Source organism: Mesoplodon mirus (assembly GCF_964341445.2).
Source record: "Mesoplodon mirus genome assembly, chromosome: 8".
NCBI classification, from domain to species: Eukaryota; Metazoa; Chordata; class Mammalia; order Artiodactyla; family Ziphiidae; genus Mesoplodon; species Mesoplodon mirus.
The window spans coordinates 31,877,364-31,904,712 of NC_138984.1; the positions used below are offsets into that span (position 1 = coordinate 31,877,364).

The 27,349-nt window shown below is 38.6% G+C and overlaps 1 protein-coding gene across 2 annotated transcripts in view; it reads right to left on the reverse strand.

Annotated features, from left to right (window-relative positions):
- PARD3B (par-3 family cell polarity regulator beta) overlaps window positions 1-27,349 on the reverse strand; it is a 1,069,130-nt gene that overhangs the window by 885,166 nt on the left and 156,615 nt on the right. The gene's annotated exons all lie outside the window — the stretch shown is intronic.

Here is a 27,349-nt window from a genome sequence, read left to right on the forward strand (position 1 = left end):
AAAAAAAAAAAAAGCTTGCTGAGTTTTGTTGGTGTTGCACTAAATCTATATATAATCAATTTGAGGAAAATTATCAATTTAATAACAGTCTGATCCATAAAAACGTTCTCTCCATTTAAATCAGTCTTTTTTCTCTCAGCAATGCTGTGTAGTTTACACCGTACAGATCTTGCACGTATTCTGTCATACTTATTCCTCAGTATTTCATTTTATGTCATTTGTAGTGCTATATTGTATATCACTATGTTTAATGCTACTTTCTCAATTTTTAAAATTCAGTGTTACAATATATTATAGACTTCATTTTTTTTTTTTTTTGCTGTACGTGGGCCTCTCACTGTTGTGGCCTTCCCGTTGTGGAGCACAGGCTCCGGACGCGCAGGCCCAGTGGCCATGGCTCACAGGCCCAGCCGCTCCGCGGCATATGGGACCCTCCCAGACCGGGGCACGAACCAGCGTCCCCTGCATCGGCAGGCGGACCCTCAACCACTGCGCCACCAGGGAAGCCCTATGGACTTCATTTTTGATGCTCAAAATTCCAAAATTCTACCACTGAAGTCCTGTCCAGCTGGCTTCTGATTCCTTTTGAGGTGACTTCATTAGACTGAGTGTCTTTTAGGTTAGGTAAGTAAGATTTTCCAAGCTCACCTTGTATCTTCTCTGTGTGAATTCCTTTAACACATCTAATGAACTTAACACTAAAAAAAATTATTGTGAAAGACACCATAATGGCAAGCGCCCTGCTAGGAATGGGACAGAAACTTGAGAGGCTCATAGTTAGGGTGCTGTGTGTGCCCTCATTGTAAAGTTGAGCCAAAGAGGCAGAAATTAGGTAGTCCTATATTGAAAAATCTTTGTATTAAATCAGGCATTTTTCTCCAATAGTCTACTGCCACAATAAACCTACTCAGGTTTGTAAAGGTGAACATCTAAATGCTGATACCTACCTAGTCCAAATATCCATAGTTAAGTTAGATATATCACTAGAATTGGATACAAAGGCGAGTTTTACTAATTAACGTGTTTTCAGGCTTCTAGTAACTGCTTAAATTTGGAAGTCTCCAAAGGAGGGGGGAAGCAAGAAATCCTTATTTTCTTCTTCTGTGAATGTTAGACTAAGAGCAAAGTAATAAATTAACGGTCTCCTATCAGTGGTTTCATACCCAGCACCAGAATATTGGGGCACTGAGGATGTCCAGAGAAAACCATGGCCAGAGGAGGACTGTGCCGTTTCCTCTTCCTACCCCCTCCCACGCAATGTGTCTAAGAAACAAGGTCAGGTTTCTGAAATCCAGTCCATCTCCTTTGCACAACTGCTTATGTGTGGCAATGGGTTGATGAATGGGCAATAAGAAAGGTAGTGTTGGGCTTCCCGGGTGGCGCAGTGGTTGAGAGTCCGCCTGCTGATGCAGGGGACACGGGTTCGTGCCCCGGTCTGGGAAGATCCCACATGCCGCGGAGCGGCTGGGCCTGTGAGCCGTGGCCACTGAGCCTGCATGTCCGGAGCCTGTGCTCCGCAACAGGAGAGGCCACAACAGTGACTGGCCTGCGTACCGCGAAAAAAAAAGGTAGTGTTTTCCTGGCTTTTTACCAAGTTACACATTGGCAGACCTGACAACTTTTTAATTTTGAAAACCATACCAAAAAAACATACAATTATTTTTTTCATCAAAAAAGGATGGTAAGGGTAAATTAGGAGGCTTAGAGGAAACAAACTACCTCACAGCAAGTGAGCTCAAAAGGAGAGCTTGATGGTTCAACCTACTCTTCCAGTATGAAAAAGGGAAGGTAAATAACCTTGGGGAACTGTAAAGGGTGTCAAGAGTTCAGTCAACTCCCCTGAGTTCTGCTCTAACCCAATCTGGTCAGAACAGGTTCTAACCAGATTGCACTTATCTAAGAACTTAAAAATGACTATAACTCAGCTAGACCACACGTAATCATATATTTAACATAAATTTAAATCATTTAATTTTATGCATCTTTTAACTCAAAGAGCTCCCAGTTTTACTTGGTTAAATTTTTCCTTCACATTTCTCATGACTATATCCCGGACTCCAACATTTCAAAGGTGATCCTACTGATGAACAATTTAGAGAGTTCTGCCTAGTACAGCTCTCTGCTGAACTCATCCAGGGGAAAGTCACCTCTTTCACTGGCATTCTGTGACAACAAATAAACTGCTAAGTGGGTCTAGATTGCTTTTACATAATCTAAGCACAATGTGGGGAGAAATATTAAAACCTAATAAGTTATAAACCTTCTATCATGAATTCATAATTCATACAAGGAATGTTCTTTTGTTAGTAAAATGTAATATAACTTTGTTTCGATTTTAATCACAGACAATGGCAGACAATAAAGGAACACAAGTTATTACAAGACCAACAGCCAATAAATCTTCAGATTGGTCTTAAAATAGATAAACTGAGGAAGTGGTGATAAAGCACTGTAATCCAATTTTCAGAATCCACAATAAAGTAAGAGCTCTAAGGCATAATAGCCACCATTCACTGCCTCGATGGGTGAGAACCAGAGCATCAATTGTTTATTTTTATTACGCTACAAACAACAGCAAAAAATGGCAAAAACAGGGGCTTCCCTGGTGGCACAGTGGTTGAGAGTCCGCCTGCCGATGCAGGGGACACGGGTTCGTGCCCCGGTCCGGGAAGATCCCACATGCCGCTGAGCCTGTGCGTCCAGAGCCTGTGCTCCGCAACGCGAGAGGTCACAACAGTGAGAGGCCTGTGTACCGCAAAAAAAAAAAAAAAAAAAAAAAAGGCAAAAACAAAACTAGGAACAGTTTTCCACCACTAAGGAGAGAGATATGGTCAAGGCTTACAAAGCACCATATTTGTAATCAACCACCACCCTCCAAAATATCTAAGAGTGCATCAAACTAACTTCTCTGCCTCCTCCTACACTTTTAATCTTAGAATTCCATTTCTCTTTTCAATCTGTTGCCACTGAAATCTGAGCAAAGACTGATTTTGGTCAAACACATTCTATGCTAAAAAAGTCTATAAATCCCAAAGAAAGAAAAATCATGGCAGAGAGAATTTGCCATCCTCTGTAGCACCAGATGGCACAGATAAAGGGATGTTGTGCACTCCAGCTCAGCAAAGAGGTAGTTTTATCACTGTCATTTATACATGCCCCAAAGGTGCGCAATCCAAACTAATATGGAAATTCTTCAATGACAGCTGAGACTGAAATGTTCCATCTGTGTTTAATACAGAGATTACATCCTTTATTCTCCAATGAGAGCCTTTCAGAATATCACTATGCAGTTTTTTTCTTCTGAAAGACAACAGCCTTCTCACTATTTTTTCCCCTACATCTGTTTGCAAGATTGCTTTTAGGAGGATGGGCGTAAGTTTAAGAAAGCCAAGTATTCTTCCGTCTGCAGTTTTAACATCAATTTGAGCATGTAAAAAACTACATACTCATTTTGCTATATATGACAAAATGCTATGGTACAAAAAACTTGCTTACAAAGCAGCAAAACCACGCTATAGAAATTAACCATTTAAAACCCAAGGCATAGCCATCATTTATAAGATATAGACATGAATATACATCTTAATATATATACATATACCGGTGTGTGTGTGTGTGTGTGTATGTGTGTATTAAACAGCCTGTAACTTGAGGGAAATGACAAGAATAATGATTCATATAAAAAGGAAAAAACAAAAGGAGGAGGAATCAATGATCACTATAGTCAGAACGATATAAATACTAATCTGGTCTTTCAATTTATTTACTCATTTGGAGTGGAAAATAATGCAACGCAAAAATAAAAAATGAATGGTTAACCAAAGGGGTTAAATTGTCTAAAGCAAGTATTAACAAAGAAAGCAGGTCATTGCTGGATTATAAAAATAATAAGTCATGTAACAGCAACTTTTAAACATGAGACCAAAGCATTTACCAAATGCCTAAATAGTGCTTTGCTGCATGATAAGATGATGCCCCTTTCATCCTCTGGAGGCTCATAATTTAATCGTACCTGAAGAAGATAATTTAAGAAACAAAGTTGTAATATATATGTTATTGATATATTAACACTGTGAGACATAGGAGATGTCTGCTAGGTATCACATTTCAAGATTATGCCATAAAAATCACATCTTAAGCATCTGTGAGATGGACAGTCATTTGTAGGTTTATTGCAACAAGAGTTTCAGCTTTATGGAAACAAGAGCCTGGGGGATGAGCCGGTTAGTGCCTCCAGAAGCATAATTTGCCTCTTCTCACTGAGGAGGTAGGCAAGAATCCAAGGAACATGGTGAGAGTTTACAAATCTCTAAGTTCTTTTTCCTGCAAGAGCTGGTTCTGAAAGAAAATCGGGATCAATGTGGAAAAAAACCTGGCAACCTAGGAGCCAAGTGCTCAGTGTTTATATTTCAATGATCCATGAAAACTGGCAAACAGCAGTCACAAATACACAGTTGCACGGCTACCTAAGACCCAATTAAAACTTTCAGCCTAATGGATTATTTTGCACCATTACCAGCAAATGTTCGTCGAAGGCTTTGTGTCAGGCCTCACTTGGGGACTACATGCAATGAGGCCCTCACCCCATACCCACCAAGACTCTTTACTTAACACATTCTAAATTCCAGATCCTATATTCAACCTGTCAACCTGTCCTGAAATAGCAGAGAATGAATATCTTTCTTCCTCTTTAAGAGTAAGGGCAGCTGGGCTTCCCTGGTGGTGCAGTGGTTAAGAATCCGCCTGCCAAGGCAGGAGACACAAGTTCAAGCCCTGGTCCGGGAAGATCCCACATGCTGCGGAGCAACTAAGCCCGTGAGCCACAACTACTAAGCATACGCTCTAGAGCCCGCGAGCCACAACTACTGAAGCCCGAGTGCCTAGAGCCCGTGCTCCGCAGCAAGAGAAGCCACCACAATGAGAAGCCCGCGTACCTCAATGAAGCATAGCCCCTGCTCTCCGCAACTAGAGAAAGCTCCTGCACAGTAATGAAGACCCAACGCAGCCAAAAATAAATATTTTTTTTTAAGAAAGAGTAAGGGCAGCTGCCACCCACCACATTCTAGAACCTGTTCTAACTACTGAGAGACTTTGTTTTCACAACCAGCCCTTCTTTTCCCAACAACTTCTCTATCATTATCTTTAAAAGTTCCTTTCTTTCTGCCTTTGTTATCCAGTAGTCTTAAATTAAAAGGGAAGATGACTCATAAAGCAGAAAGCTTACAGGAGCGGATTAAGATAACCTCCATTCAAATCCCAACTCAGGTGCTCTCTACTTTGTTGGGCTATGCAACTCACTTTGAAATGATTTTCTCATCTATAAAAAGGGAATAACAATAACAATTTTACTATCACACCTAATAGGATTTTCAGGAGGAGAAGAGGAAAAGATGCAAGTGAACATGCTTTGCAAGTTTTAGAATATAAACATGTACTATGCAATAAATCCTTTATAAGACCAAGCTCATTCCAACCAATACTCAACTTCTCCTTTACATTTCACAGCTAAATTTCTTGATTAAGCTGCCTCAGCCTCAACACCTTTTACTCTTTGTAAAAGCCAACTCCTGCGACTTTCACTCCATTAATTGGCCTACTCCACACAAACAGTGTAGGTTTTCTCCTTGCGTCACTGCTCACATTCTGTCATCCTGAGGCCCTTGTCTTCCCCAACCTCTTTTGAATTTCCTTCCCCTTGATCACTGTAGTAGTAAATTGTGCTGCAGTCACTTATCTGAAAACTTTATGGAACTAGGTTGAGAACAAACCACACATAAATGGATAAAGATATCCCACAGATAATTTGTATGTTTATTTGTTATGGTAAAATTACAGGAAAACCGTGACTGAAAATACTTGACCTTTGTTTAGAAACCAATCATCAATATGCAGTTTCCTACATAACTGAGTCAGGAATTCTGGATAATATTTTTAGTTTGTTGAGTTTAAAGTAGTCCTTAAAGGCTGGAAGTTCATTAAAAACCTAAGTCTAGGGGCTTCCCTGGTGGCGCAGTTGTTGAGAGTCCGCCTGCCGATGCAGGGGACACGGGTTTGTGCCCCGGTCCAGGAAGATCCCACATGCCACGGAGCAGCTGGGCCCGTGAGCCATGGATGCTGAGCCTGTGTGTCCGGAGCCTGTGCTCCACAACAGGAGAGGCCACAACAGTGAGAGGCCCACGTACTGCCAAAAAAAAAAAAAAACTAAGTCTAGGCCCTCAGTGAATGCTTAGGTGCAGCCATTCAAATGGAACAAACACACACATGCCAAAAAATAAAAACAAACCAATAAAAAGGGCAAGAAAAAATACTTAACACTAAGGGCCCATCGGCTCTGACAGTCTTCCATCCTGGCCTAATGATCTTCTCATTTGCCATGCAATACTTCCTCTTACTCTAGTCCTTGCTGAACTTTCAAATTGTCAAGGCGCCGCCGTGAATTATAAGGGCAGAAACCTGAATTGCAGAATGAGGAGGTGAAGTGAGATCATCATGTTCTTTAAACAATTCATTTAAGCAACTTGTCTAAGAAGGGAGAAAGGGGAAAGATTAGGACATTGCAGAGAAATGAATGCAAGGAGGAAATACGGGAGGTTGTTTGTTTTCTCTTCTTGGTTTTAACAGTGCAGAGCTGAGACAAGTCAGTACAGCAGAGGTTAAAGACAGGAGAGAGAAGGGGCCTATGAAGTTAAATTCTGGGGGTAGAAGGAAGGACATGAGATTGAAAGGGTAAGTGGAAGAATTAGCCTGGCTAGGAGAAGCAATTCTAAGTCTTGGGGGAAGAAATTAATATTTTTAGACAATAAGATGAAAAACTGAGAAACTTTATTCAAGCCTCAAGCTCTGTTTTTTTCTATAAGGCAGCTTAGGAAGATCATCAGCTAAGAGCTGAGAGGCCAGGGATGGGGATGGAGCTTCATCAAGACAGGGAGGTTTTAGGGTTGCCACTGAAGGAACATAAAAGGAGCAAGCCAAATAAAAACACTCAGTTTGATGATTTTTCTCCAGGGGTGCTCAGCAGCCAAGGTGCTAAAACAGCAAAAGCAAGGATATCTCCATGATTTTAATTCCACAGTCCACAGGCCTTTGATTCCATTGCCCTAAAACACACTGCAACTCCTGGGCTGCCATCTTGAAAGAATGAGGGTGAACCAGCAGCTGAACTGGGAATACACTTTAAGTGATGCTATTAGGGGTGGCTCAGCATTTACTTTCAAGGTTAAATTCACATTAACATTGCATTACCATTCATAACACAAGGTGCATTCTTTACCCGTCACCGTCCAACAGAAGCATGAGGATGAACATAATGATCTCTTCCCTTTTACTGAGAGAAGCTACCGCTGACAGTAAAGAACTTCCTGTGTATACAAGTACGGCAGAGCGACTGATGGGAGGCCTGTGGCCCTCACTGGACTCAATCTGTCTGTTAGTGACTGTTAACAGCACAGGCTGCCACTGCTGCATGTGACTGCTTAGTCCCCTAGTCAGCATGACATTTTTCTTCCAACTGAGCTAGTCCACCTCTGATTTCTGCAGTGCCAACATGGTCTGTCAGCTACTGTCACTTCCCAGATGTCTAGGGCTATGCGACATAGGTGGGGATCATGTCAGAATTGTCCTTGAAACACTCACTGTCACCTCCCACAAGTTACAGAGTTGACCACATGGGTATTTCATTGGTTTTCTGGTGTTTTCTTTGACATTCTCATTGGGATGCCCTGATAAAGGATGGCAACAGTTTACTAAATATTGGATGAATAAATTCCAGAGCCTCAAACTCACTCCTGCTTTATACCTGACTGCTCAAATATATAAAGTTCGTAAAGTAGATTTCACAGACTCTAAACTATCATCCTGCAAATGGCCAGTGGTGGTTAAACTAAATGGCACCATTAGGGAAAAGAGGGTATTGATCATAGTTCCAAGGTATTTTTTAATTTGTAAGGTGTCGCCAAAATTATGAATCCAAATGATTAGAAGGAAATAAAATGTGACAAATTAAACAGATTACAGCACATGAAATAAGTAAAATTACTATGTTCCTTTAGTCTTACTTTATATTAACCATAGTTTCTATGTTTATTAAAATGGGGGGGGGCTTCCCTGGTGGCGCAGTGGTTGAGAGTCCGCCTGCCGATGCAGGGGACACGGGTTCGTGCCCCGGTCCGGGAAGATCCTACATGCCACGGAGCAGCTGGGCCCGTGAGCCATGGCCGCTGAGCCTGCGCGTCCGGAGCCTGTGCTCCACAACGGGAGAGGCCACAACAGTGAGAGGCCCGTGTATCGCCAAAAAAAAAAAAAAAAAATGGGAACATTAAAATACATTTTCAAGCATTTCATTCCAAATTCAAGGCACTTCTCTCTTGCTTTCTTCCCAGGAAAGAAAAGATTACAACTTTTTGAAACACAATCCTGTATTCTTTAAGTAATATCCTTAGTTGTGTCTAACAAACTACTGCTTTATGTCCTACAACGAGTTCCCTCTCCTGTCTGATTAGGTGGAATTTTGAAATGGATTATTTAAATATCCACCGTTCACACAGAAGAGCAAAACCTCCAGGAAGCAAACCTAGATTTGTCTTTCTTCATATTCAATTTCCTCCTGTTCAATCCCTTGTTTTTAAATATGTTCTCCACTAGATCTCAGTGTAGAAACTCCCTATCACACTGTACTTATTCATGACACTACCCTACTTCCCAATTCCACTCCCTCTTGCCCTGCCTGGTGGCTCAGTCAAATTCTAATAATTATGATGAGACTGAATCAGTTTTAGCTGTCTGTAACTTCTTCTGTTATGCTCATCCACACCCACTGTATAGCACATATGGCCTATATTACTTCTTCAGGCACATAATCAGACTTCCACATACAACTTGTCTCCACAATAAGATCATGAACTCCTTGAAAGCAAGGACAGTATTTTCCTATTAATTTGTATCTCCTACTACTCCACTTCCACATAGTTGCTCCATGAATAATTAATAAACCAAATATCAAAGGGCCACCTCTCCAAGTTATGCAGCATGCCTATTATTCAAACCAAGATGTTACAGATAATCAGAGGGAATTCCTGGAAGGGAATTTTTAACTATCCACTGATGAGAGAGGTCCACCAAAAACAGTGAAAAGCAAATTTATACTGAATAAGAAAGCAATAATTTAATAGTGATGGGATACCTGGAAGAATGACACAAATAATTAATTCTAAAGTGCCTTCTCACTATGAATACATTACTGAGTATTGCTCCATGTGGGGCATGAAATCCATAAAAGATTTCATTCTGAATCAATGATAAGACTGGGGGACATTCCATTTTTTAAACACTGTATCAATTATTTGCCAGTAACTCCTAAGGAAAGGATAGGCTGAAATGCAAAAAAGATAAGCTAAAAATTAAAACTTTGATTAGCAATAATACATGAAAAAAATAATCACCTATCAAACTTTCTTTAATGAAAGTAGCTATAACTAACTGCTCTTTTAAGATGAATGGAGACAAAGTATAACGAAAAGTGCTTTGGAATGTCCAAGGTAATATTCAAGGCTTCCAGTATAAGCAGTACCTAAGGGGTTCCTGACCAAGAAGACCAGTTTTAAGCAAAGGCACTGGCCATAAGGTTAGTAACTGTAAGAATAACAATTTTCATATTCTTGTTTTGTGCCCAGTATGTTATATCCAAGAACTCAAAATCAGCAAACTTATTACTTGCATAGGAAAAAAAATCACTGTTTCTTGCCAGAAGAAATTTGGAATTTATTCTCAGGTCATATAAGTAATTAGGTTAGACCAACATGTCAGTCACGATATGCTAGTCTCCCTTAAAAGACTTACCTGGTCAACCTTCAATTTACCTCCATCATGCCCACTTTCTCCTACAAATTGTCATGACCTTTATCATTCTACCATCCTGCCCCAACCCTGGATTCTAAACTCCCTTCTAGTAAGTGATTTATCACACTGCCCTCTTTGCCCATTGCTGATTTCTAGCCCATTAGCAACTATAAGAATGACAATACTACTTTTGATTTCCCTTGAAAGAAGAAAGTGGCTTTAAACCAACATGGAACAGAGGAACTCCCATCAGCACATGTAGTAAACTGTTAAAAAATTGTTTATTGTCTCCTGACTGGTGTAGAGAATAATGAAAAATCCAATAAACCAAATGACAAAAATCTTCCTTTTTGTCCTTTGACAAACCTGAAAGAATACAGATGAATGTCTTTGGTTTACTGGGAAACATAATCAAGCTACATTTTTTTTCAGAAATTACAAAATATATGTATTATGCCTAAAAAAACGGTCAACTAATTCAGAGCAATTTCTGAATTCTCATTTTTTAATACATTTCTTAATAAACATAAAATGAACTAAATCATTAACAGTGACTCAGTCACTTTAAAACCAGTCTACTTTGTTAAAAATATACTCAAACAGGATCTAAAAGTTTGTGTTGGGGTGAAAAGATGATATTATAACATCTCAGTTAATTCTTTCAAAAAACGAATACAGTGATCCAGGAAATATTTTTTTTTCATATTCAGAAGTGGCCAAATGGTTATATAGGAAAAATCAACTAATCATTTCCAGAGATAGGTAAAGTGTTAAAATAGTGACACTCAAAAACTGTACTTCAATTGTTAAATTTTGATGAAACAATTGCCCTTACTATGCTAATTCTTGACTGTTCTCCTTGACCTATCATTTTCAGGCAAACAAAAGAGCAGGAGGCAGAGGGTGAGAGTGGGATGCAGACACCACAGCCTCTGTTCCTCTTCAAGTAAGCAAGGTGGCAGCAGGACAGCATCCTGTTCATATTTGGAAGATGTCTCTCCAGAGCTCCACACAATGAATGCACTGTAAACATGGTCATTTGAAAACTTCAAGCACTCACAAAAGTGTTGGTATTTCCCCATCTGATTAACAAGGACCAAAACCAATACTATCTGGAATCAATAAAAGTTAACAATTAGAATACCTGTGCAACCTCTGAGAGCATCTATCAGCCCACAAGCCTCATCTCTCTGCTCACTAGTCAAGCACTTTAGAGACAAGATCTTAATAGTGCTGCCTTCAACAAAAGGGGTACATTGAGCATTGGGCACAGTAACCAAATATGTTTGTTCTGAGATGCATCTGAGGGTTCTGGTTTTAATTTAAATTACATGAAGTGGGCCAATCTAATTCACTAGCACTGTCATCCAAGAAGCTGTCATCGCCAAAGCATTGAACAACCAGGTATTACCAGATGAAATCATCCTAAAATATGAGTTAGACATTTTTAGAAATATATTTTTTGTCATTATGAAGTCGTAACAAATTCCATTTCATAGAACATCTTGACCAACTAATTTCTACCAAGTAATTAACTCAGTCTTTAAGGTCCAATATTTGTCAATGGATAACAAGTTTATTTAAATCTACCTAGTTTATAAAAATTGATAAAAGAATAATGTCAGAAATATTTCTTGTTTGTGATTTCCCACTGATATTAATGTAATTAAAATCAGTAGATGTCTTGGCAATGGAAACACTAATGATTATCTAACAAAGGTATCATTTATTCATTTAGTGCTTTGTGCCAGACACAGTGCAAAGTGCTAAAAATATCAGTACAGTCTCATAGTTTACAAAGTGCCTCTACATACAGAGGTAGCTCTTAATGAACTGGAGACAAAGTGGAGGGTCACAAATATCACAAATCCCTGTTAAAATAAAAGCAACCAAAATCTGTAAGCTTATTTCACAGCTAGAGTTCTACAAGCATCATTTAAAAAAATGTAAAATGAATTCGAGTATAATAGCTTAAGAATACCAAAGTATCACAGTGCTACTAAAATGGCCAAAAGGCTACTGTCTGTTAAAATACCTTTTACTATTGTCATTTTTCTTCTTTATATATTTTTAAATGTTAGAACAAATTCTGAGGAACATTACTTTGTCACTGAGAAAAATGTTCTTTGTCTTCTAAATATTATACCATAAAACTGAGGTCAGAATTTGTAAGTAAGTGACTCTTGATCCATATTCAATCTAAAGACATGTTAAATTTGGCTGACATTTCAATAAAGGTCTAGCTTCCTATTTGGATCTGTAAAAACCTGTCCACTTTCCTGGACTAGCCAACAACTGGTAGTACTGCCCCTTTAAGGCAGCCCTTCTACTCTAGGGAAGGCCTGGCCATTTTCACCTGCTTGACTCTTACAGGCTCCAGTCTGTGTCTCCTGGAGGTACTCAGTATAGCCCCACCCAATTTACTTATATAAATTAGCCTCACACTCCATTCTCTGTCTTCTTTTCTCTACCAGTTGACTGAAAATCGTTATCATCATTGAGTGTCTCAAACTCTAATTCAACTAATCATCTCCTAGTATGTACCTTCTTTTCAGTAATAAAACCAGCCAGGTTTTAGCTGCACCCTTGCCTGATAGTCTGCAGCTACAGACTATCTTTCCTAGACTCCCCTACAGCCAGGTGAGGTCTTATAACTAAGTTCCGACCACAGATTCAGATTCAGGTCTGCGGTTGGCATTAATTCTCAGAGATTAAATTATCAACTGCAGTAGGGCCAGGCCCAGGAGCCTTTTTTTTTTTTTTTTTTTAAGCTCCCCAGATGAATCTAATGTATAGACAGGGTTAAGAACTCCTGGTAAAGCATGGCAGAGTGATGAGAAAGACATCTAAGAGTAGAGATGCTTGGCTTCTACTCCCAAAATCACTTTCAACCCAGACTTAGATATGAGAGAAAAATAAAGCTTCTATCTTGTTTAAGCCACTGTCACATGGTCTCTGTCAAAGCAGAACTCATAACCTAACAAATACCACAGGCAGCACTGATACCCCACCTGGTCAGCTCAGAATCATACGGATGCTAGCTCAAATTCTTACGCCTATTATCTGCTGACAGAACCAGCCCTGCACTGTCTGATCAAGATCCCTTGACACATATTTTTAAGTTTAGTTTTTCCCTTTTGCTTTTACCTTCTGCTTCAAGAACTCACCGAAAATACACAAGATATCAAATCATTCTTTTTCTTTTTGCAGGCATGAACTGTCTGATTCCTTTCCCATATGATACTGCAGGTTGTTTAATGGTATCTTTTCCCAGCTTATTGATAATTTCAACTGTTGTTTGAATGTTAAGCAATATGCAGTTTTTGCCTTAATTCCAATACTTTAGTTTGAGTTATTTTAGCACATTTAAATTTTAAAAGACCCAACACCAACCTACCGCTCAGATTTGGGCAGACCACAGAAAAAAAACAAAACAAAAAGAATTATGGCCACAACTATGCAAGTTACACTAATTTCCTACTGGCCAGAGCAGCAGGAAATCCCACATGGCAAGGAACCCAACGTAGCCTCTATTTGTTACATATGAGTACAAATAAGAGATGTCATCTAATATTTGGGTATTTTTGTTGGCTCACAGTAATTTAAGATTCTAAGAAAAGTCTATTATCACTTTTCTATAATTAATCCAAACACCAATTAATCTACAGCTAAGTAACAGTTAACTGTATTTTCATTTGACCTTTATAAAAATCCTGTAAAGACAGCATTGTTACATGCCTCTAGCAGATACTGACAAAGAAACTTTTTAAAAGGAAGTAATTTCAACAGGAAAATACTTAAAAATTTTTATTTCAACAGCAAAAAGCAGAGAAGTAGGATATGAATGAACAAATTTTCCCTGGGATTTATTCACAATAGAATAATATTTAAATAGCTTGTGTTACCTGTTGTTCTTATATATTCACAGCAAAGTTTCAGGTAGTTATTTCTTCAATTTAACTTACTTTGTATGAAGAGATGAAATATGTACCTAATTTAGAAGTACATTAAAAATGACTATACAGATCATTCTGAAATTTATAGTTACAAAAAAGACAACTATATAAGTAATAATACTTCTGGTTTCTCTAATTTTAATGTAATTTAAAATTTTTAAATTTTTAATGGAAAAAGAAAAGTTTGAAATTATGCAAGAACTGTGTGAAAAGGCAAAACAAAATAACCAGAAGTTTACATGTAGTTTAAAACGTGCATGTTTTCATTAAAATTACAGGTTTTTAAGTAAAAACACATTACTTCACATAGCATTACAGTGAATTAAATTAACAGTTAATTTACACTTTAAAGCTACCTACTATTAAAATGAACAAAGAGTTTCACCACTCATATTTTCTGTCTATTAAAATATCAGCCATAATTTCAAAAATAAAGAGACAAGCATTTGAAGTCACTTGGCCCTAATTCCTCAACTCTTTGCTAATCCACTAGGCTTTGAAAATATACCTCAGTCTACAAATATTCCATGTTAGCCTGTTTGCCATGAAATAATTACTCCATTAAACTATTATAACAAAATACTTTCAACTAAGTAGTCCACAAGATATGCTTTTGAAAAGTTTCATTAGAGTCATGCCTTTACGAAATGAGGTCAGATAATAAGTATGAACTTCAATAGTATCATAAAACACAACCATAAATATACTCTATTTTTTAAAACTGTTAGAGAATAAACTATTTCAGTTAATTGGCTATTGTCTCTCCACTGGTCTATAAATTCTCCCAAGGTGTATTTTATCCATGGTTATAAATTTCACCAAATGTATATTGAAAAGAGAGCTGTACAACTCTTGGTTAACTACACCTGTCATGAGTAATCATGATGAAAATGCAATGATACATATTTTATCGCCTGATGCTTCTGCAGTCTCTGAGGGAAGCAGGTTTGCATGTCATCTGACCTACCCCAAACTCCACACAGCTGACTGACTATGGATGCACATCTCTCAAAGGCAGCCAAGCACTTGGATAAACTCAAGAAATTTGGTAATCTCACTCCCTTTTGGATTTGACCCAAGACACAAGAAACTACTGCCAGTTAACAGTGGATACTGAACCTAATAAGCCATGACAATGCTGGGGGTGGAGGCCAAGTGCAAGGTCAGTAAGCAGGGAAAACTAATCAAGGGGGGAAAAGGAAAGAGAAACATAACAAGAGACTGAAAGACTGGATCCTCCCCAGAGAAACTTACGAAGGAATAAAACCACGTAAACCCTGAGAGAATAATTGCTTTGGGTCCTGAAAATGTTCCCATTCCCCTTCTCATTTCTCGAGAGGCCTGCTTTTCTGCTCTAGGGAACACACCTTAAATCAGTTTGAGTCAGATTCTGCCCCTTGAAACCAAAAGTTCTATAAGGTAGATCGTTCACACGTAACATTAAAAGACGTGCAATGCATGCAAATTTGGTCTGAGGCAATTCAGCAGAACTATCATCACAAATGTCAATCACTGAAGCCACGGAGCACACAAACTGAGAACCAATCTACCAAGCTGAAGCTGGGCCTCCCTGGTTGTCAGTGGCTGCCGGACATTTACCCAGCCACACCGGTGCTCTAGCTGCTGCAGCTACCTGAGACACACGTGTCATCTCTGCCACGTCACCATCCCAGCCATCTCTCCTGATATTTCTGCTACCCTCGAGTTGTTTCCCAGTTTGGCTCTCTGGCTTCTTGCCCACCTGACTTCAGTTGACATGGGGATTACTGCTCTCTACTCACTTTACACTAGGACACTTACTTAAATTCTTCACCATTACTTAGGGTGTCTGTTGGATTACTGGTCCACCAACCCGTAAGCCATTTCCCCTTCAATCCATGCCACCACTGAACTCACCGCACCCTCAAACTGGCTGAACTGAAATCAAAAAAGATGAAAGAGACTTTGACCTGCTTGCAACTACAGGGCTAAGATATGGGGAAAAAATGGGAGGAGTGCTTTAAAAAGGAGAGGGGGGCTTCCCTGGTGGCGCAGTGGTTAGGGGTCCGCCTGCCGATGCAGGGGACGCGGGTTCGTGCCCCGGTCCGGGAGGATCCCGCGTGCCGCGGAGCGGCTGGGCCCGTGGGCCACAGCCGCTGAGCCTGCGCGTCCGGAGCCTGTGCTCCGCAATGGGAGAGGCCACAGCAGTGAGAGGCCCGCGTACCGCAAAAAAAATAAATAAAAATAAAAAAAATAAAAAGGAGAGGAAATGGAAAGACACTTCCTTACTTAGCGTTTACAAGTAGATTCAATTAAGAGGAAACCCCTATGGAAGTCATTAACAATGCTTAATTCCTTACTCATGTAGGCATATTGACTGGACTTTTAAAAGTCAGAAATATTTAATATGAAACCAAAATATCTCAGATCTGGGTATCCAAGTCTCAGGTTTCCTTAAATCTGTTTCCTACAGGATTAAATAAGGTTTGGGTTTTCCACAAAGATACTTTACTTTAAATCTTAGATCACCTTATTAAACCTGCAATCACTCTTAACTGGCTCACTCTGCAATAATTAAGGGAATGAGGTGCAGAATCCATTGCTGAAAATCCTGGAGGAAAAGATGGAAGAATGAAATTTCTCCCTAGTGCCCCAATCCACCCTATATCAATATAAGGGCATCAGATAACCTTATCCATACATGCTTCTTCCACAGCATATCATGATTTCTATCATAATCCATTCCCACTACCTTCACAAAGCACACAATCTTTCAATACGTATCTTTTACTGATTAAAGTTCCATGGTCTCATTAAACAGTCACTCCTTGCCTAATGAATTAAAATCCTGTGTACTATATTCCAAGAACGCATTGTAACTCACTAAGAGTATGCTTCACAAACAGTAATGTGCATACAAATCACTATGGGATTTTGTGATAGTGCAGATTTCAATTTAGTAAGTCAAGAGTAGGGCTCAAGATTCTGCATCTCTGGGTAATGCAGATGTTGCTGGTCCATGGACCACTCTCTCAGTAGCAAGGTACTGCATCCTTAAACCAATACCAAATATAAATGGGTCAACAGTAACTGGACTAAAGATAATCATTATCTCTTAGGAATAGTGTAGGGCTCTATATCTTCTTTCATATTTATTTGTCAAGCACTTATTGATCATCTAATGAGTGTAAGGCACTGAGATACAAATACAGTTAAGAACTGGTCTCTACTTTAAAGTACGCACTTTGATGCAGTAATGCTCCAGTGTTAGTACACACAAGAATTTTCTAGAGTGCTCGTTAAAAATGTAAATCTGTGGCTTCACTGCCTGAGACAGAGGCTTCAGTATGTTGGGGTCAAGTCCCATGAATGTGTTCGCCAGGCAAGTCTGATGGTCCGCACTGAGGAATATTGCTTTAGTGGAGCAGGCAGATAGGTACAAAACTATATGACAGGTTGAATTGATGTCAGGGCAATGTGGAAATGGAGCTCAGAGGATGGGATTCTGACCAGACGCAAATTCACAGAGGACATACAGAAAGGTATGGGAGAGAGGAGTATATATAAAAGGTCAACAGTGAGGATTCTGGCTCCCAAGTCCAAGGAAAAGTGAAAGCCAAACCTGTTCAGAGTTGTAGGGGGAGGGAAGTGGGGGGAGGGCATGTGTGAAAATAAGTTGGAAAGACTAGCTGCGGCTATATTACAAAAGACCCATGACTCTGGACTTGATCCCTTTAGCTAATTCAAAGGGACAAAGGCAAGTACTGATATGACTAAATTAGGCTGCAAAGAACTGAGCATTCCAAAGACTCTCTTATCGAGGACCACCTTCTCCAAAATGTCTTGCAAATTTCAAACTGGGGAACATGACTGAGGTCTCCCCATATGCTTTGCACAGAATTTTGGTTACAAAACGAAGTAGTCTGGGTTACAATTTACATTTTAATTCACCAAGTGACAAATATTCAGCTTCAGAGCCAACAGCAGCAGAAATGGAAAGAGAAACAGCACGTGCTTTTTAAAAAGTTCAATGAACTAAAATAGCTTAAAAAATCAGATTTTTTTAAACGACAACTAAAATTCTTATCTAGCAAAACCTACAGAAAAAAATCCACCCACTAGAAATATGAATGATTTTCAAATGCACATTTCAAGTCATTCTTAGAATGTGTCAGTATCATATGGAATTAAACTTCACTAGGATTAAATACAAAGTCTTCTTTAGAGACAAGGACCCTGTATTAATTTTTTTAAATGACTGGGTGATAACTACTAATCTATTTTAATTATTTTATTATCTCCAATAGTTCTTCACTATTGATCTCTGAACACTGAATTAAAAAAAAAAACATTCCTTTCAAAAGCAACTATAACCTCAATTCAAATAGTTTAGTAGAGATTAGCAAATCATACTCTATATTCACTTCAAGGATGCCTTGTTGGTAAGCCTTTTAGAAGCTGGTTCTTTGAGGGTGTCCTATAATTTTGTTTTTAAAGGATAATTTGCCACCTCTCATTGCTTAGGATACCTCTAATTGTAACATGGAAGCCATTCAGCCATTAAATGTAATATCATTTCTGTTGTATAGCTTAAAATGAAAATTATAGCACATCACTATAACACATTGTCAAATTGGAAAGTGAATGATGAATCCACAAGCAAAGTGATTAAATGATTAGGCATTAGATACTGATGACTTGCCTTAAGTTCATGATGCGTTTTTTGTTATTACTCCCCCTTTTTTTGTAAATTACAGTGAAAAAGGAAGTTATCAAAGCTTTCATTTCATATGATCTGATATCATAGAGATAACTAGACAGTGGTATAATGGGGTGTTCTCAAATAATCTAAAGTATTTACGTGCATATTCTCACTATACTTGGCTTCTTCTGACATAATTTCCTAAGGCAGAAGAGTTTCCTCTTGTTCTTTGTGGTATGCCACAGCTAAATGATCAATCTCCCTGCTTTTGTTAGGACAGTTTGGTGACAAGTGACAGAGCCCCAAACTAATGTAAGGAAAGTGAAATTATTGGCTCATATAGCAATCTCAGAAAGATTAGGGACCTTATTTAGGTTCTGATACAAACTAAAAGATTCTTAGAAAACAATTATAAGACCAAGAGGGAAATATGAACACATTGGATATCGATCACCTTTAGAGGATTTGTTTGTTTAGTCCTGGTCTAATAAGGCTATTACAGTTATGCTTCGAAAGAGTATTTAACTACATAAATACTATATTCTAGGCAATACATTTGCTTTTTAAAGGGGTATGGGTTAGCAAATCTGAAACTACACTGTGTATATAATGATACTGTGCCACTACTTACATTATGGATAATGACAGATTTCTCATTCTTAGAGAAAGAAGCTATAAACAAGGAGAGAAGGCAGGCTAGAATTAAGCATGTAATATTTGACTGGAATCAGAGGTATCAGTACGACTTAAGCGATTTTAATAAATAGATGGGTATGTATAAAAATATGAATGCACATATATACATGTGTTGCTATACATGTATTCCCTAGCTCTGAGCACAGAGAGGACCTGGAAACAATACATCCACAAAACTAGCACATGAATCTCTCCAAAGGCCATCCTCCAATAAAAGGAACAGGAAGTTCTTGGAGAAATCATTGATTCCAGGGCTGGACAGAAAAAATTTGATGATCCTCACACATCATCAATGGATGAATGGATAAACAAATGTGGTATAAAATATGATACAGGGGCTTCCCTGGTGGCGCAGTGGTTGGGAGTCCACCTGCCGATGCAGGGGACACGGGTTTGTGTCCCGGTCCGGGAGGATCCCACATGCCGCAGAGCGGCTGGGCTCGTGAGCAATGGCCACTGAGCCTGCGCGTCCGGAGCCTGTGCTCTGCAGCGGGAGGGGCCACAACAGTGAGAGGCCCGCCTACCACAAAAAATAAATAAATAAATAGATAGATAAATAAATAAATAAATAAAATATGATACAAGTTACAACATGGATGAACCTTAAAGACATTATGGTAAGTGACTGCCAGCCTCAAAAAGACAAATATTATGATTCCACATACACGAGGTAATTAACAAGAGTCAAATTCATAAAGACAAAAAGTAGAGTGGTGATCATCAGGGGACGGGGGAATGGCGAGTTAATATTTAATGGGTACAGAGTTTCAGCCGGAGAAAACCAAAAAGTTCTGGAGAGAAATAGTGTGAATGCACTTAAATGCTGCTGAACAGTGCACTTAAAACAGTTAAAATGGTAAATTTTGTTATGTACATTTTACAACAATAAAAATAAGGAAAAAATATAGGCAATGGGAACTATACATGCTATTTGAGAAAACAACTTGACATTATCTTGTAAATGATGAAAATATTTATCTCAATAAATATGTATTCCAATAAATCTCCTCCTGTGCTTATACCTTAGATATATTCTTGCCTATGTGCTTCAAAAGACAAAATATGGATGTTCAATAATAAAATGAAACAGAAAAAATAGTACACAGTCCAAATGTGCTTCAAAAGGAAAAAAGAAATAGGAATTAGTAAGCCCCAATACAGTCATACTCTACAGCAGTGAAAATGTATGAGCCAAACTTACATGCATGAATGTGGTTGAATCTCAAAAATATATTGACTGAGCAAAGCAAGTTACAACAGAATATACACAATAACAATACACAGAGTCCTAAAACACAAAATTATATATCACATATATATTACACATCCATTCTATAAAACCTCTTAGACTGATCAACTCATTGGGATGGGAGGAAGATGAATAGGACTGGGGAGCAGCACAAAGGAGGTTTGAAGGGTATTCTGCTATTTTTTTCAAACTGTGTAGTAACTACATGATACATGATTTTCCTTTTCATGCTTTATGTATCAGTTATATTTAAATACTCTTCTATTCATTGTACGGCAAACAACAGCGGAAAAAATATTTTAAAAGGAAAAATACTGAACAAATAAATTTTCCTTGTCACAGACAATCCAAGTCCACAAGTCCCCCATCAAAAGGGCTTCAGAGAGTCATAAGTGATAACTGTAAATAAAGCCACTCCTATTTCTCCAAATATATATTGCTTTCCACCCCCAGCACCCTAAATCTTCTGTAAATGCTCTGATTTAAATCCCAATTCCAACAGTTTCTAACTACGAGAACTTGGACGTAACTTAACTCTCTGCATCTATGTTTTCCCAACTGTAAAATGAAGATAATAGTACTTGCCTCAGTGAATTTTTAGGAGAATAAAGTAATACACATAATGCCCTTAGAATAATGCCTAGATATAATTTAACTTTTTGAGATAATTGTAGAAACACGTGAATCCAGGGTGCAGACACCTGTCAAGCTCTGGCAGAATATCTGGCACGCTGGGCAGCACAGACGCCCCAGCTCTGACCTGGAGGACACCAGGCCGCCCTGTGCGCCTCAGGCCACTGCCCTGCCCCTCCGGTGGCTCTGGGTCCCCATCGCCATGCACCAGCCAGGCAGTTCCAGGGCTTTGGATGTCTGTGTCTTTGGGGGACCATTACTTTGCCTGCCAAATGGAAGCATATTCTCCTAAAAGAATGGTTCTAAAAACTCCATGAGGAGGCCCTTCAAGATGTCAGAGGAGTAAGACGAGGAGATCACCTTCCTCCCCACAAACACATCAAAAATACATCTACATGTGGAACAGCTCCTACAGAACACCTACAGAACACTGGCAGAAGACCTCAGACTTCCCAAAAGGCAAGAAGCTCCCCACGTACCTGGCCGTGTGGCTGACAGGGTCTTGGTGCTCTGGCCAGGTGTCAGGCCTGAGCCTCTTAAGTGGGAGAGCCGAGTTCAGGACATTGGTCCATCAGAGACCTCCCAGCCCCATGTGTAATATCAAATGGCAAAAGCTCTCCCAGAGATCTCCATCTCAACGCTAAGACCCAGCTCCACTTAACAACCAGCAAGCTACAGTGCTGGACACCCCACACCAAACAACTAGCAAGACAGGAACACAACCCGACCCATTAGCAGAGAGGCTGCCTAAAATCATAACAAGTTCACAGACACCCCAAAACATACCACCAGACAAGGTCCTGCCCACCAGAAAGATAAGATCCAGCCTCAGCCACCAGAACACAGGCATGAGTCCCATCCACCAGGAAGCCTACACAACCCTGAACCAACCTTACCCACTGGGGGCAGATACCAAAAACAATGGGAACTATGAACCTGCAGCCTGTGAAAAGGAGACCACAAACACAGTAAGTTAAGCAAAATGAGAAGACAGAGAAATACACAGCAGATGAAGGAGCAAGGTAAAAACCCACCAGACCAAACAAATGAAGAGGAAATACACAGTCTACCTGAAAAAGAATTCAGAATAATGAGAGTAAAGATAATCCAAAGTCGTGGAAATAGAATGGAGAAAATACAAGAAACGTTTAACAAGGAACTAGAAGAACTAAAGGGCAAACAAACAATGATGAACAACACAATAAATGAAATTTAAAATTCTCTATAAGGAATCAATAGCAGAATAACTGAGGCAGAAGAACAGATAAGTGACCTGGAAGAACAAGTAGTGGAAATAACTCCTGCAGAGCAGAATAAAGAAAAAAGAATGAAAAGAATTGAGGACAGTCTCAGAGACCTCTGGGACAACATTAAACACACCAACATTCTAATTATAGGGGTCCCAGGAGAAGAAGAGAAAAAGAAAGGGACTGAGAAAATACTTGAAAAGATTATAGTTGAAAACTTCACTAATATGGGAAAGGAAATAGTCAATCAAGTCCAGGAAGCACAGAGTCCCATACAGGATAAATCCAAGGAGAAACACGCCAAGACACATATTAATCAAACTATCAAAAATTAAATACAAAGAAAAAATATTAAAAGAAGCAAGGGAAAAACAACAAATATCATACAAGGGAATGCCGAAAAGGTTAACAGCTGATTTCTTAGCAGAAACCCTGCAAACCAGAAGGGTGTGGCAGGACATATTTAAAGTGATGAAATGGAAAAACCTACAACCAAGACTACTCTACCCAGCAAGATTCTCATTCAGATTCGACGGAGAAATTAAAACCTTTACAGACAAACAAAAGCTAAGATTATTCAGCAACACCAAACCAGCTTTACAACAAATGCTAAAGGAACTTCTCTAGGCAGGAAACACAAGAGAAGGAAAAGACCTACAATAACAAAACCAAAACAATTAAGAAAATGGTAATAGGAACATACATATCAATAATTACCTTAAATGTAAACGGATTAAATGCTCCCACCAAAAGACACAGACTGGCTGAAGGGATACAAAAACAAGACCTGGATATATGCTGTCTACAAGAGACCTACTTCAGACCTAGGGACACATACAGACTAAAAGTGATGGGATGGAAAAAGATACTCCATGCAAATGGAAATCAAAAGAAAGCTGGAGTAGCAATACTCATATCAGATAAAATAGACTTTAAAATAAAGACTATTATAAGAGACAAAGAAGAACACTACATGACGATCAACAGATCAATCCAAGAAGAAAATATAACAATTGTAAATATTTATGCACCCAACAAATACATAAGGCAAATGCTAACAGCCATAAAAGGGGAAATAGACAGTAACACAATCATAGTAGGGGACTTGAATGTCTCACTTTCGCCAATGGACAGATCATCCAAAATGAAAATAAATAAGGAAACACAAGCTTTAAATGATACATTAAACAAGATGACTTAATTGATATTTATAGGACATTCCATCCAAAAACAACAGAATACACTTTCTTCTCAAGTGCTCATGGGACATTCTCCAGGATAGATCATATCTTGGGTCATAAATCAAGCCTTGGTAAATTTAGGAAAATTAAAATCATATCAAGCATCTTTTCCAGCCACAATGCTATGAGATTAGAAATAAATCAAAACTACAATGAGGTATCACCTTACACCAGTCAAAATGGCCATCAGCCAAAAATCTACAAACAATAAATGCTGGAGAGGGTGTGGAGAAAAGGGAACCCTCTTGCACTGTTGGTGGGAATGTAAATGATAAAGCCACTATAGAGAAGAGTATGGAGGTTCCTCAAAAAACTAAAGATAGAACTACCATATGACCCAGCAATCCCACTGGGCATATACCCTAAGAAAACCATAATTCACAAAGAGTCATGTACCACAATGTTCACCACAGCTCTATTTACAATAGCCAGGACATGGAAGCAACCTAAGTGTCCATCGACAGTTGAATGGATAAAGAAAATATGGCACATATATACAATGGAATATTACTCAGCCATAAAAACAAATGAAATTGAGTTATTTGTAGTGAGGTGGATGGACCTAGAGACTGTCATACAGAGTGAAGTCAGTCAGAAAGAGATAAACAAACACCATATGTTAACACATATATATGGAACCTGAAAAAAAAAAAGAAAAGAAAGAAATGGTTCTGAAGAACCTAGGGGCAGGACAGAAATAAAGATGCAGATGCAGAGAATGGACGTGGGGACACGGAGAGGAGGATGGGTAAGCTGTGACAAAGTGAGAGAGTGGCATGGACATATATACACTACCAAATGTAAAACAGATAGCTAGTGGGAAGCAGCCGCATAGCACAGGGAGATCAGCTCAGTGCTTTGTGACCACCTAGAGGGGTGGGATAGGGAGGGTGGGAGGGAGACGCAAGAGGGAGGAGATATGGGGATGTATGTATACGTACAGCTGATTCACTTTGTTATACAGCAGAAACTAACACACCATTGTAAAGCATCCAATAAAGATGCTGATAAATAAATAAAGTTCCTCTTTGGAAACAAACAAAAATAACAGATAACAGAGAGATTACAGAGATAGTAACAGAACACAAATCAATTAGCTGTATGTGACTTTAACAACTTATAGTATATCATCTCTATTAGAAAAACTTTACTATTCCCTCAAATATCACTTAATAATTTAAATATACACAATGAATTATTTAAAAGGTAATGAAAATCAATCTTGTCTTTTAAAGCTCTCATTTATTCTTCTTTATAAAGTCCTTTGTCATCATTATTTGGGAAACATAAGAGGAAAACCACAGGCGTTAAGTGACTGAACAATTGCTTGTTTTATAATACTGAGCCAAAGTCAGTTATCATATATATGTATATATATATGTATATATATATGTGCATGTATATGTATACTTATATATAATTTTTAGTCCTTAAGGAAACCTTGTGAACTAGTTGTACTGAATGAAATAAACTGGTTAAACTTTCTATTACTCAGTCATAATGACCACAATATCAACGTTAAATTTTAAAATTTAGAGAAATGACTTGCTTGATTCTATAAAGGCATTGATTAAAGGGACTTGTAACAGGTCAAAGAGAAGCTCCTCTAATCTAGTATCATCCTCCTTTTCATCATCAAAATCACTAAGTCAGGCTTCAAAATCCCTTGGGTTTGAATTTCAGACCAGAAGCTCAGCACTTAAAGAACTGTTGTTACATTTCAGCTCAAGAGTTTTCACTCATGTCAGTGACAACAGATGGAAGAAAGAAAACAGAAATTAGGCACCAATAAAACAGTATAGGACTCCATACACATTCCAGGTCCCCAACTCAGAGGATGGAACAAAAATCTGTCTGTATAAGCAATCCAGCCTCTTCTAATGGGATAACTGCTTAGACCAGTAATCTATGACAAAGGAGGCAAGGAAATACAATGGAGAAAAGACAGTCTCTTCAATAAATGGTGCTGGGAAAACTGGACAGATTGAAATTAGAACATTCTCTAACACCATACACAAAAATAAACTCAAAATGGATTAAAGACCTAAATGTAAGACCAGATACTATAAAACTCCTAGAGGAAAACATAGGCAGAACACTCTTTCACGTAAATCGCAGGAGTATTTTTGGATCCATCTCCTAAGGCAAAGGAAACAAAAGCAAAAATAAACAAATGTGACCTAATTAAACTTAAAAGCTTTTTTTTGCATAGCAAAGGAAACCATCAACAAAACAAAGAGACAACCTACTGAATGGGAAAAGATATTTGCAAATAACATGACTGATAATAGGTTAATATTCAACATATATTGATATAAACAGCTCATACAACTCAACATCAAAAAACGAACAACCCTATTAAAAAAGGACTGGGAAAAAAAAAAAAAAAGAAAAAAAAAGAAAAAAAAAAAAAGGACTGGGCAGAAGAATTGAATAGACATTTTTCCAAAAAGGAATTGCAGATGGTCAACAGGCACATGAAAAGATGCTCAACATCGCTAATCATCAGGGAAATGCAAATCAAAACCACAATGATCCCAAACTCTGTAACTATCCCTTCCCCACTCCCACCCCCCATTTCACCCCTGGTAACCATAAGTTCATCCTCGAAGTCTGTGAGTCTGTTTCTCTTTTGTAAATAAGTTCATTTGTATCATTTCTTTTTAGATTCCGCATAGAAGGGATATCATACGGTACTTCTCTTTCTCTGACTTACTTCACTCAGTATGACAATCTCTAGGGAGTTTGGGATCAACATGTACACACTGCTATATTTAAAATGGATAACCAACAGGGACCTATTGTACAGCACTGGGAACTCTGCTCAATGTTATGCGGCAGCCTGCATGGGAGGAGAGTTTGGTGAAGAATGGATACATGTATATGTATGGCTGATTCCCTTTGCCGTGCACCTGGAACTATCACAACACTGTCAATTGGCTACACTCTATATAAAATTAAAAGTTTAAAAAAATAAACCACAATGAGGTATCACCTCACACCTGTCAGAACGGCTATCAGTGAAAAGAACACAAACAACAAATGTTAGGATGTGGAGAAAAGGGAACCCTGTACACTGTTGGTGGGAATGTAAATTGGTGCAGCCACTGTGGAAAACAGTATGGAAGTTCCTCAAAAACTAAAAATAAAACTATCATATGACCCAGCAATTCCATTCTTGGGTATATTTCCAAAAACAAAACAAAAGCACTAATTTGAAAAGATACATGCACCCCAGTGTTCATAGCAGCATTATTTACAATTGCCAATGTATGGAAGCAACCTAAGTGTCCACCAACAGATGAATGGATAAAGAAGCTGTGGTATATATATACACAATAGAATACTATTCAGCCATAGAAAAGAATGAAATTTTGCCATTTACCATAACATGGATGGACTTTGGAGGGCATTGTGCTAAGTGAAATAAGTCAGACAGAGAAAGACAAATACTGTATGATATCACTTATATGGGGAATCTAAAAAATACAACAAACAAGTGAATAAAACAAAAAAGAAGCAGACCCACAGATATAGAGAACAAACTAGTGGTTACCAGTGGGGAGAGAGAAGTATAAAGGGGCAAAATAGGGCTGGGGGAAAAAAAGGATTACTGTGTAACTATATGAAATCATATTGTGAAACTTTTGAAAATTGTAAAGCATTATAGAATGTAAAGAATCTTTCATTCAAGGCTTCCCTGGTGGCACAGTGGTTGAGAATCCTCCTGTCAATGCATGGGACACGGGTTCAACCTCTGGTCCGGGAAGATCCCACATGTCGCGAAGCCACTAAGCCTGTCCACCACAACT